Here is a 14,494-nt window from a genome sequence, read left to right as displayed (position 1 = left end):
ACGAAAGAACAATCTATCACTCTACTCATTTTCAAATTGCAAACCAAAGAAAGCTAGCATTAAAATTATGTAAGCGGATATATTTATGGTTACTTTGTATATGTTCTATTCAGATATATTCGATCACACTGAATTGATTGTTGCAATAACAATTTTTATTATAAATGACCAGCATATTTATTATAAAATAATAGAATCAAAACTATATTTTAACCTCGGAACTGCACAAGTTATATATGAGCGACTAACCCAATTTGTTATCATACAATGTAACGATCATTAGGAGGGAATTCCCCTCTACACTTAAAATGAAAAACTAGAATCAAAGTTGAATGAACTATCATTTTAATCAAGGCCAGGAATGCTTGTGTTTAAATTACGTTCTGTTACATGGAACAATGTAGCACTGATTTGGCTTATGCACAGCAAGAAGGTAATTATTACTTTAAAAATTCAGATACTTCTCAAAAGCTAAAACCATGTACTGTTAATATGTTCGACTGTTTAAAGACACATGCTACAAGTGAATAAACCCCTATCATTTCTACTTGAAAACATTAAAAAAGGAGAGAGGAGCACGTGTAAGACATGCAATATGTTAATCACGACTCCTGATTTCACTAGTAACTAAACAGTAAAAACTTATCATATAAAATCCTTTGAGCCTCTGGACTGTTCCGCAGACAATGTCGTTTGCGGAATTGAATGTACTTTGCATGAACTACTTTATGTTGGTGAAATTCGACAAACTTTGCTTAAAAGGATGAATCAACTCCGGTCTGATAATAAAGATCCGCAATTCTTGGGTTTCATTATACATGTTACCATTTTAATCATACCGGACCATGATCCTTCTTTATCTATAAAAGTACGCATCATCAAGAAAATTATCACCACCCCAAATAGCCCTATACTTAATGCTCATTTCCGAAAAGATAGAGAACATTTCTGGATAAAGGAACTAGGTACTGCAATGCCATATGGTTGCAAGGATAACACCAAAGGAGTAGGAAATTTGTTAAATCCAGCTTGCAGTGATGTAAATGTAATGAGCTTATTTAATACTACTTTAAGACACCAGCCTAGTCATGGGCAAAAACATTACCTTCGACCCAAATATAGATTGCCCTTCAGGAACTTTGATGACCTTCTTTCACATCTTTATCATCCGCTAGGGTTACATTACATTAGAACTGTTCTTTTTTCACTGACTGTTAATTTTCTAAAATGTTTGAGAGATTATACACTTGACAAGGGATGCATAAATACATTTTCTCCAATATACATCCTTTGCAGATGAGCCGGCAATGTACCGTTGTCTGTACGGAATTTTGTGAAGCTTAAGTATCTAATACAAACAAGGAGTCCTCAGATTTGCTGTTCAATGTAATTTTCATTAAAGCCATGATGGACTTATGATTCACCTAAATCTCATCCTTGTCAAATGATATGTTTTTGTATGTGGGATAACTGAGTGCTCATTTATTCCTAATTATTTTACAAGAAAGTCGTAGTAGTACGATTTACATACAAAGACAATATTATTTGAAGCTTTGTCCGCAGGAACAACAACATATTTATCGTGAAGAAATTATAGACATTTCACAGCTTCTTTGTCTCTGAAAAATGACTTTGGTCGATCATTCACACAGTTTTTCAACTTATGAATTCGACGTTTTATCAGAGAACCGATTGTGTTGACCCATTCTGAAAAAGTGTCCAGTTCAACTTTTTCTCGTTTAGCCAATGCTCTGGCGTAGTCCTCAATGGAATCCATAATTATTTTGAAGTTATGGTTCCAATTGATGTGTTGAGGTTCTCTGAACTTAGGACCATGAGATATCACCTTTCGGAGATGTTCATGTTGAATTTGTTTAGATCCCTAGTAATAAAATGGCCAGAAGGGCTGTAAATATAAGGCGACATGTCTGTAACAGTCACATGTCAGAGGTTTTTTTTAGGTATTCTTCTAAATCAAGGTCCTGCAATGATTGCTTATAGTTACATAATTTAGGTGCAATGGTTTGGTGTAACTGTAGGATACAATATGAACAGACTGATTTTGAAAATTAAATGGAATTTTATATTTTACCTCTTTGTGATGAAGAACGTTGCTGATGTTGATAGCATCAATTCCTTTATTAGTCAACTGAACTGGAAGGAATTTCCTCTTTTCGTCACGTAAAGGTTCCGATCTTACTGGTTTAAAAAGACGGAAAAGAGCTACATCAAATTTATACAAAGGCATTGTCCATTAGATTGACAAATTCTGTCCGCAGTGAAAGAGGGTCTTCAGACATACTGTGAAACTGTTTACTCTGTAGTGGTATTAAACATATGTTGATTCTAAAAAACTCTAAAGATAATTTGAAATCTAGACCTTTCTCCGAAATAAATTCTATCAAAACGTTTGATTCTTCTACCCTGTATACCACCATTCCCAATGTGAAATTGAAAAGTTGTCTAAAAGAAACAATCAACAATGCTTTTCAATATAAAAATGTAAGCATACGCTAAAAATTTATAACTGTTTGATACCATACGGCATATTTTGTTAAAAGTGAACAAAAAGGTAAATAAAATTGAGAATGGAAATGGGGAATTTGTCAAAGAGACAACAACCCGACCATAGAGCAGACAACAGCCGAAGGCCACCAATGGGTCTTCAATGCAGCGAGAAACTCCCGCACCCGAAGGTGTCCTGTAGCTGGCCCATAAAACATGCTACACGGAGGAACAAGTGATCACTATGCTTGAGTTTTTTATTGACAACTTATTTGTTGAATTTTGAGGTAGACTTGTTGAACAAATTGTCGGCATTCCTATTGGAACAACCTGTGCGCCTCTTCTACCCGACCTCTTCTTATTTACATATGAGTCGGAGTTCCTTCAGACACTTATCAAAAAACAAGAAGATCAAAGAAGCCAGATCATTTAATTTTACATTCAGATATCTTGATGATGTTCTTTCCATTAACAATCCAATCTTTTCTGATTGGGTTCAATTAATATATCCCCCATAACTAGAAACTAAAGAAACAACAGACACAGCTTCCTCTGCCTCATCTTTAGACTTATACCTCGAATTTGACATAAGCAGTCATCTCAGTGCTAGAATCTATGACAAACGAGACGATTTTAATTTTGAAATTATCAATTTCACTCACCTTAGTAGCAATATACCAACTTCACCTGCATATGGGATATACATTTTCCAACTCATTCGGTATGCAAGTGCTTGCAGCTGCTACTTGGACTTTATGAAATGTCACCAGTGTCTGAACAGAAAGTTGATGAACCAGGGTTATGTCATAAAAACGTCCCGTCCTTTTTCTACAAAGTTCATCGGAAGATATCAAGACCTTATTAATAAATATTCCGTTATCAACTTTACAAATAATAAATGATGATCTTGAAGTATAGATTCTAGGTACTTGTTTATCATCTTAATTGTGTGTTCTTATGTTCTTTTATTTATCTTTGTAAATTGTTAATCTTTACTGTTTAGTCAATTTTTTGGTAATATGCTTTTGGCGTGGCTCGGTACTAATACATCCCGCAATTGTGTTATTGTGCTATGGCCATTGTTTGTATAATTGTCATTCATTTTTGCTTATGTGCTTTGTCTATATGAAATTTTGATTTTTGTTGTTGACATATTTGTTTGTTTTTATAGTGATTAAGATTATAACACAATGCTGACTGCTGCACTCTTATTTTTGAAATTTTTTCCTATTATGTCTGTTTGTTTTGTTAACATATTGTTATCAATATAATGGAATTATATGCGACTGTCATACAAGTGAGAGGTTTAGCTAGCTATAAAACAAGGTTTAATCCACCATTTTCTACATAAGGAAATGTCTGTACCAAGTCAGGAATATGAGTATTCGTTTGATGTTTTTGAGCTTTTGATTGTCCATTTGATAAGGGACTTTCCGTTTTGAATTTTCTTTGGAGTTTGGTATTTTTTGTTGTTTTACTTTTTAGTTGTTAGTACTAAGTAGCGTACTCCGAAAAACGTTCTCAAGTTCATGGATGACAAAATGGTTGTTTATACGGTTATCTACATGTTTAATGAGTATATATTTCAACGGTGATACACTATCCTTTGGCTTGCATTTAATGTATTGGTTTCCTTGTTAGAGGGTTTACTTGCAAGAAAGCAATTGAAGCAGAAGTTTTAAATTCATCAACTACTATTCGAATGTGTACGGAAATAATTCGTATTTTATTGATCGTTGTGGAATATCACAGATGACCACGTATATGTTTCACTTGTAAACACAATCCGATCCTCATTTCGTCGTTTATGACCTCACCGAATGTGATAAAATTGTCACTTTATTTGCCATGCCTACCATGGCACCAGTAGAGCAGAAGCTGCTGACAAATTCCGAAAATTGCGAAGGACGATTCAAAACTAGCATGCAAAGCACTTATACTTTTGTCAAACTCCTATTTTGTAGTAGAATCAATCATTTGCAACAACCTATGTTTATCGGTTGTTTCAATTTGCATAAAATCTCATCAAAGGTATCAGGCTTATAATTTGGTTACCAGACGTGCGTTTCGTCGATAAAGACTCATCAGTGACGCTTGAATCACAACAAGTGCAAAGCCTCAGCGTGTTTCCATTAAGACGATTTCATTAACAAATTTATATTTTATATCAAAGAACTATTTCACAAAAAAGAATTCACAAGTTTTTAGGTCGTCATTATGACTTATATGACGTTACAATGTTTTGATGTCGCCATTAATAATAATATAATCGCAAAAGTGCCTCAGTTTGTTAACTTAAAAAGATATTAAAGCTCTTGTCAAAGACCTATAATGACCATAGTCACATTATTATCTTAAATGCTCCTTGCTTTCACACCTGCTACTAAAGCTATTGTATGCATAGCAAGAAATGCTTACTCTAACAAAGCATTTGCAATTCTTTATAATACCTTCAAATCTAATTGAAATCCAAGCCAATGATGAAAAAATATAAAACTAGATAATTTATGTGACCACAAAAACGGCCAAAATGTTAATCTTGTTATTGTTGCAACAACAAGTTACACATGTCACATAATATTGTTATGATAATGTCCTAAATCTGAAACACAGCCATTATTGTAAGTACGGTTGAACTTGCATACCGTGTATGATCTCATTAATAGTATGTTAACAAAAACATAAAATAAACAAAGCTGTTTACGAAAAATTAAATAAACGTACTTTAGTAATTTATTACAAAAGAGATCACATTGGTGAAGAGTCAAGTGTTGTTAACATTAAAATGAAAAGACGATCTTAAGGAACATGGATAAGCTGTATAAGAACAGGAAATGACTACAAATAAACATCGAGGTAAATAATGAATATTGTCGTTCAAATGTACTGTCCTATGTCGAATTTTTTTTTTCATTTTACTGCATAAAATACGAAAACATAGAAAGAGGTTAAGAGTGTTTAATGCGCTTAAATCGAATGAAATTTATAAACCGGTGGTTTTCTTTTTTGCTGCACTGGGTCTATACCTCTGCTGGTGGACTATCAGCCCCTGGGAGTATCATCAACTCATTAGTCAATACTTCGGTACTGACGTGATTAACAAGAAACCTTTCTAAAATTGTCCGTTAAAGGGCATTAGCTACGAGATATAAAAAAAAAAATGATTTTTTTTTTCAATCATTAATGAAAATGAAATTGTGAAATAATGATTCGCTTTTAGCAGCCAGTTTGGTTCAGTATTGTTACAATAGGCGATTCATGTGACCTTTTATTTAACTCCTTAGCTAGAGATGGGTTACGCATGAACTAGGCGTGTTCAGCTATTAAAAGGCAACAGAGAATGTCAACACTGAAAGTGAAACAAGGATAAATCATTGGATTGACTGATTCGATCCACAAAAACTCAGTCTTATACACTCAGGTAAAAACGATGCTTAACATATTTGTTAAATCTATATAATGAAACCAAACAGACCTAGAAAAATCTAATTGCACGTGTTCCTATTTATTTATATCTATATCTATGTTTATATCGAGTTATAAGACCGTCGGCAGCCTTCGGAGGTCACCTCGGTGGTTAATTAGATGGCGTCTAGACTAAAATACACACGAAATACGGATACATATTATCGAGTCCATGTATTGTTCATTGTTCATTTTAGACTTTTTGTAAGTTGATATACGTTTGAGTAGGTTTTTTCATGATCTTTCAATCAATTGTACAGTGTTTGGTGTTTTTGATGATATATCAGTATGTTTCCCTCCGACTTTGTGATGTAGAGCTCAATACTGTATGAGGAAAAAACATGTTGGTGTCTGGAGCTCATTGATTGTCGGAGCCTTTTATAGACGACTAACCGGTATGGGTAATTCTCGGTGTTGACGGTCGTACTGTTGCCTTCATTGCTTACATCCACTTCATTTGATCTGTAACGGATGACTGTCTCGTTGGCATGCATACCACATCTCCCTATTTTTATACTTATGCTTAATGAACCGTAAAATAAATTGAAAACAATGTATGAAAATAAAAAAATATCTATGTATCTAAATAGTTTGTAGGAAAATTAAAGAACCTTAACACATGTTGTAATAGAAATTAATATAAGGATTTTGAAGTGTTGAAATAAAAAAGTTGGAATCAAGTAAACATTTCAGAAAACGATGCATGGAGCTTCCAGGAGTTATACATTTACATTGCATTCATGGCATGGTGTTATACTGTTTAAATATTTTAGTAGAGGAGGAAATTTAAAACACAAAAGATCGTATCGTACATCTGAGTGCCATATAAATGGATTTACAGTGTAGCAACAGAAATAAACAAAAATATTCATATTCAAGGTTTACTTGGTATATGTAACAAATTCAAACATATGGATAGCATTTGCTGCAACTTGCATGTACAACCATTGTTCCAATACCAAGGCAACAACACTACTATACCCTGGTTAAGTTTCAGGTTTTGAGATGTCCAAGAAACTAAAACCAAACTAATATGTTCTTAACAATTATTGTTACGGTAATTTACTAGCTGTATTTTCCGAAGCATTAATGCGGATTTTCACGTTATCCGAGACATGTTTTCATATTTCTCATATATTTTAAGTGCATTCCTTAATTATACACAAAAAGGTATAAATAAAATTTACAAAAAAAAAAACATCATGCGATCTGAAGTAAATTTGAAAAAAAAACCCCAAAGCTTTATCAAAATCAGAAAAAAATACCGAAAATTGTGAACAGTCATTTCGTCTGTAGCAGATCTTTGTTAAGGGCTGTAAAACTAATAATGAAAACGAAAAGATTATATAATTCAATAGATGGAGGAAGGACTCACTTAGAATTGATCATTACGTCTTATGACTTCATTACAAATTGTATTATTTATATCTTTATAAACTATTTGCAATTTAGATATTTAGGAAATGGACCGGATTCAAAATCAAATTTTGTAATAAACCTAACATGTATGTATGTTTATGTATATGAACAGAATGTGTTAATATGTTTCTATTTTTGATGTATTTTCAACTACCATAAACATCACACATCGCAACAATGATCATCAAAATCTTCCCTCATTTACAAAATGTCCCAAGACTAAAGCATTACTGATATATCAGGTTGACTGTCCCTCTGGTATATTTCGTCCCTCTTTTTTAACAACACCCTTAATAGAGTTTTTTATATCAACATATAAAATGTTGGGGAAATACCTTACATTTTGTGTCAACAATTTTTATAATATGTGTTTGATGCTCTCTGTGGCAAAAGCTTATTGTAAAAGGAAGTTAAAACATCTTCTTTTTATTTTCTGAAGGGAAATTCTGTGCCAGTATATAGATTCTTGTGTGTGATATTATAATTTTGAAGTTGGATATAAAGATAGCGATCTTTAATTACAAAAATTTTAGTCTTAAATTAGGATTCTTAACCTACCGAATTAGACTAATCACTGGGTTTGTGTTTACAAGAGCAACACGACGATGCCACATGTAGAGCGGGATCTGCTTACCTTTCCGCAGCACCTGAGATCACTCCCGGTTTTGGTGGAGTTCGTGTTGCTCAGTCTTTAGTTTTTTAATGTTGTGTTTTGTATATTGTTGTTTGTCTTTTGATCTTTTTCTGCTATTGCCATGGCGTTATCAGTTTATTTTCGACTTATGAGTTTGAATGTCCCTTTGGTGTCTTTTACCTCTATGTTAAGAATAATATTGCACAGAAATAATTATATTTTTTCATGTATGCATTTATAGGTAACGAACTCGAGCGAAGCAGTCGAAAAATAGTGTAATGCTGTAATAATATAAACGGTACCAATTTTACTGCAACAGATGCGCATTTCGACAATTAATGTGTCTTTAGTGCATGTGATGCTCGAGGCCAAAATATTTGAAAATCCAAAACCTCATAAAAACGTTGAAGAGCCGATCAACCTTAAGTATAGCCAAAAACCGGACAAGGAAGCAGAGCTTTGCGTGAGGGCGATATATTCCTTAATTTAAAATGATTTCTAAAATTCCATAACAGTAGATCTCAATCAAAACGATATCCGAAGTACTGGCTACTGGGATGGTAATACTCTCGGGGACTAAAAGTCCACCAGCAGAGATATCGACCCAGTGGTAGTAATGATATAAACAGCAAGATTTTCCTCAGTGAATGGAAATAAAGAAAAAGGTTTCATATCGGAGAACACTGTCTTCAGTAAAGGATATTCTCATACTCTGTGTTTATTCTCATATAGCTAGAACATGGTTCAAATGAATGATTTTCATCTCAAATTCTAAGAGTGTAGATTGAAGTATAATTGTTTAGCCTGTGATAGTATGTTGTTTAATGTACAATAATTCTCTATTTATAGGTTTTTAATTTTGTAATGTATTAAATTTGTAACATTTTTAATGTTAACTTAATTCTTGAAAAATCAAGTACATAAAAAGAAATTGTCAACTACTAATGTCATATATGAGCAATATATTTCAACCAATTATTTCATAAAACCACAATGGAAATTCATCGCATAATGTCATATAAATATTTAACTATCGAGTGAATTATTTTAGCGACACATTATGTGTTTTATCAGGACAAGAACGGTACTTTTGTTTTTCGCTCAGACAAACAAATGTAAAAGAGGACCAACATTAAGATATAACATAAGATGAAACACAAGCCAGATGCACAGTAAATATCGTAGATAGTTCTTAAACATATAATCATACATTTGTTCATGTAAGAAAGATGCTTTCCGCATGGCTTAAAGTGATACAAGCTGCTGCCAAATCAACAAAACCTAATGAATAATAAAACTCCCAGTAGTTCATGTAGTTGGTTATTTAAAAAAAAATGACAGATGTAAAACTACTGAATGGAAAAATGAAGATTGCATTGTTTTGATTTCTTGTCATTGATATCTAATTAAAACTTGTCAATATAGTCGTAGATTTCTGAACAGAGATAACACGTGTATGAGGTTGACACAGCAATACAGACATTGATGAACACATCTATTAAATACATAAAAATATTCTTATTATGTTTAATATTTGTATATATAATTTTTATTAATTCAATATAATTTGAATTTCTTCACGCAACGGTATCAAACCGGATAGGTTCAAATCAGCCGACATGTAAATACAATGACCAGCTTGTTGAATAACTGTACGGGAAGACAATATTTCTGAGAAAAAGAATTATTCTCTCATAATGGTTATACAGGGGAGATTTGGACGGTCATTCCACTATTTGTTTTACATATTTGAATGGGAAACCAGTTCAAAATTTTGATTATTAGAATATATCAATTTGGCAGACTAAACTACTTTAATAAATAATTTGTTGATTGACCAAAATAAATAGATTTTAAAAAGTATAGTTTTATGTCTGTTGGTTATTTTTGACATTGGGTTGCTGTTTCATTAATGTATACTCCACATCTACTTTTATTAAAATAACTTATAACATTTTTAAATGGACCGATTTGTAAACACCATACGACCATTTAATTAAACAGAGCTTTTTCTATAAAAATGGGAATCGTAGATATAAATTTCTTGTTTTGGGTTTTATAATTCTTATTTTGTGAAGAACCACACTGATTCTATCAGAAAATACACTAAAGATGATATTATCAAAATGCTGGACTTTTTCATCGACAGTATATTTGTTGAGTTTGGAGGATTGATATGTTAACAGACAGTCGGTATTCCAATGGGTACTAATTGTGCAATCCGTCTGGCCGATTTGTTTATTACTCGTATGAAGCAGAATTCCTTCAGAACCTTCTAAAATACAAAAAGAATAAGCACCTTGCCAAATTCTTTAATTTTACTTTCAGATATATTGATGATGTCAAGTACATCTCATATATCCCAGTGAACTTGAAATTAAGGATACTACTGATACTAGAAGGACTGCTTCATACCTTGATCTTTTCCTCAATATCGACACAGATGGACGACTTCACACTAAAATCTATGACAAACGGGATGATTTCAAATTCCCAATTGTCAATTTCCCATTTCTCAGCAGTAACATACCCTCTGCTCGGTCGTATGGTGTTAACATATTCCTCAGTTGATACGTTATGCTTGTGCATGTTCACACTATACGGACGTCATATACATGAGTGTGCTCCTTACGCTGAAACTGCTCCAACAGAGCCTGTGCTGTCGTTAATGGAAGATGTTCGTTGTTATTCTGCGGTTTACATGTTGTAAAAACTATTATATTATTTAATTGTGTGTTTATCTGAGCTGAGTGTTCTTGTGTTTATTTGTGCTGTATTTCTGTCACGTATTGTTGTCATTTTAGCGATATTTTTAACATTGCCATATAAGCCGGAGGTTTGGATAGCCATAAAACCAGGTTCAACCCACCATTTTTTCTTAAAATGTCCTGTACCAAGTCAGGAATATGGCAGTTTTTATCAAATAGTTCGTTTCGTTGTATGTTAACGTTTGTTTTTTGTTGCACTTCAGTGTTTCTGTTGTTCCATTGTTTTCCCTCTTATAGTTGGTTTGTTTCTCTCGGTTTTAGTTTGTAACCCGGATTTGTTTTCTCTCAATCGATTTATGACTTGAACAGCGGTATACTACTGTTGCCTTTATTGTAATGATTAAAAAGAGGAATTTAATTTGATCTTTGTTATGTTATTACTTCATTTATCGTTTATTGTCACAAAACAGGACATGTCATACCGGGGATTCTGAACATTGTGTCCTGGTAGTGATCATATGTATCTGTATATAAACTGTAAATTGGTTTTGTAGTGTTTTTGTGGTTTTTAACAAGGCAACGCCATAGACGTTGTGATGTATATGTTAATACAAAGTTAAAACAAGATCTATAAGAGAACAACATATGTCTTCTACTGTTTAGAACTTACTGTAGAAACTTTTAAATTGAATGTGAATTAAGGATTCACAATGCATTTGCAAACAGATGTGTAAAAATGTAAGTTTTAAAGCACTTTTAAACACAAAGGTTGGAAATTCCATTACAATCTTTTGGTCGTTAAAATGTTAAAAGAGTTTTTTATTGAATATTTCATATAAATTGTCTTCTTCATTATTGTTTTGCTTCTACAACTATAAGATTTTGAAAAAAATAAAATTCATCAAACAAAAAAATCGATTGAAAAAAAAGGCCCACAAATATTGTATTTTTCTATCTTCCAGTGTTCAATTTTTAAAAATTGTAATATAAGTATCAGTACATATTGGAAATAGTTGGTGGTCTTTTAGAAAATAATGATTTATATGTCAATCATAATTGTTTGTGTACATTCGTAAGGCACAATAAATCTAAGATTAACATAGCAAAAATGATCCTTTGACAAAAGCTGGTCAGAGCAAGATATGCATCCTCCCTTTAATAAGAAGGTTTGATAAGAGCCATTACGTTGACCGTGAAATAACAAAAAAAAAGTACATTTCTTCAATCCTTTCGAGATAATATTGGTTTTATTGATAAACGGATGTTATGAGACAGGTTTGGTTTTAATAATAAATGAATAGTTGATACCGGATAGTGCGGAAATATCATTGGTGATGTCGCTTTGATGAAATAAATATGTCACATAATTGACCTAGTATCGGAAAAGATATTTAATTCGTTACAACATCTTCATATAAAACGATAGCAGTCAATATAGTTTTCTATAGGGTTATTCTAGCGGGTTTTAGAGTTTGCCTATAAAGCAAATATTTATATATTGACCTTTAATTGCGTATGTCCACGTCATTGGAACTCTAGTGTTTAGTTTTTGCATTGGCAAACACGTGCAAGACTCTCATGGGTAGTCAAGGTCCCCCCCCTCGTCGTCGCATTGGCAATTATACCATATCTCCTTAATTTGATATCAATAATTTGCTGTATAATGTTAGCCATCACTTATGTTCATGTAATGTCCACGTTAAACCATACCCATCAAACAAAGCACATAAAATGTACCTTTTCCACAACATTATTATCCTTTACCTATAAAAAACAAGGTCGCAATTTGGCTTAAAAGAAGTTTTTGCTACGGATTCGGATTCAACCTTCCAACAATTCCGTTGCGAGTTGTCGAACTTCTTTTTCAGTGTGAAGCACTTTTTTGAAATGTATTTTTCATTCTTTAAACGAATTGTATTTATAACTGGATCTAACGGCTTATACTCTTTAGTGCAATATCAGGAAAATATGCTTACCCTTACAGAGAACATGATATCATTTCCGGTTTTTATATTTCCTATTTGGCATGGTTTTGGTCTCTGTATTGATGTTAAATTTGAAAAAAACTATCCCTTTTACTTTGTGCTTTTGACAGTGTTCCCGATTATGTGTCTCGAAATCTCCGTTTTTTTTTATTCTTCAACTGTATACATTTCACACATTGGGAGTCTTCTGGATTTATTCCTCCAAAGCAATTGCAATGTAGATTGGTTGATTGTTGTTTGCAAAACAGCCGGTGACAGATAAGTAATGCACATTTAGGACGTACATATAAATGATAAATGCAAAAGGGTTTGTTATGCTAAGTTGGTTAATCTTAGAGATGGGCAGGAAATTCGAACGATCACTGCAATAAGATGGTACGTTGAAAAGGGTAGACATTTTTGCATTGAAATAGGCCATTTTAACTGGAAGTAATTGTAAATTTATGAAGTCTCCTTATGACATAAAGACCTTTGCAAGTTCTGGTCATATACATCATGAGCTTTCAAATGTTTGGTTTGGTTTTTTGTTTTAGGTTTTTGGTGAAGATAAATCCAGAAAAGCGGTAGGGCGCATTAATAAAGTGTAATTCAAACTTACACACAAATATACCCATTATCATTGGTTTTACTGTAGGACATTGGAAGCTATGCTGACCAAAGGTTTGAACCGGAGTGCGATATTCATGATATTCTATAGCTTGATATCATAATATAATCGTGTTTCATTAACACTCAAAGTATGGTATATTTTAACAAGTATGACTTATGTAAAGAAGTTTTGGAAAACAAGCATATGTTGTGTAAGAAGTGTTAAACAGATGTAAATGATATCATTTTTTAAATTGCTTCCTGATATTTTAGACTATCACATACATCATATTGAAATATAGGCAACATTTCTTTTCTGAAGTCGTCTTCCTGATACACTTTTGAACTAGGTTAACAAGTCCACACTTACCACACAGGATCCTGGTCACAAGTTACAATTTTTAAATCTGGGTTTATTTTTTATATGATTAAGAGTCTATATTTCATAAATTAATACGGTTAGCACAGATATTTATATAATTACTATCAAGGAACAGATTCTGTGAAAAAAATAATTATTCACTTAATACCTATGTCAGGATTTTTTTCACCAAATGGACGTAAACAGAATACCTAACATCGATCGTTCATATATAATCTTGGTTTTAGGTTTTGTCAGTAATCTTTTCACTGATAGTATTCAGGTAAATCTTAGATCTAACGAGTAATTATCATATGATGACTGAACAATTGAATCCAACAACCGACCTTCTTAGATGCATCTGAATTGTTTCACTGCTATTTAGTTTAATTGTTATGAATGGTATGCCTAGCCCGGCTTCTCGACCAATCAAATTTACTCTAAACAAAAGGTTCGGCTTGATTATGATTGGTGATTACAGCTAGAATCCTGAAGTTAATGCAATACCCTTCAATATAGAAGAAAAGAATATTTTTTGCTCATATTTGTTTTTCGTATATCGTTTTGTTATAAATTCATTTTTCATGTCGGAGCCTTTTATAGCGGACTATGCGGTATGGGGTTTTCTAGTTGTTGAATGACGTACGGTGACCTATAGTTGCTAACTTCTACGTCTTTTTGGTCTGTGTTTTATGATTGTATAATTGGCAATCATACCACATCTTCTTGTTTTTATATATACTAAAGAGGTGTCTAACAAGCACATAAACTAGTTTTCAAGATAAAACCATCTCATTCTGCAAATCATCTTCTTGTTTTTATATATACT

The sequence above is a fragment of the Mytilus californianus genome, unplaced genomic scaffold (genome assembly GCF_021869535.1).
Source record: "Mytilus californianus isolate M0D057914Y unplaced genomic scaffold, xbMytCali1.0.p SCAF_5, whole genome shotgun sequence".
NCBI classification, from domain to species: Eukaryota; Metazoa; Mollusca; class Bivalvia; order Mytilida; family Mytilidae; genus Mytilus; species Mytilus californianus.
The sequence above is the reverse complement of the archived record's forward strand: the minus strand, read 5'-3'. Positions refer to the sequence as shown.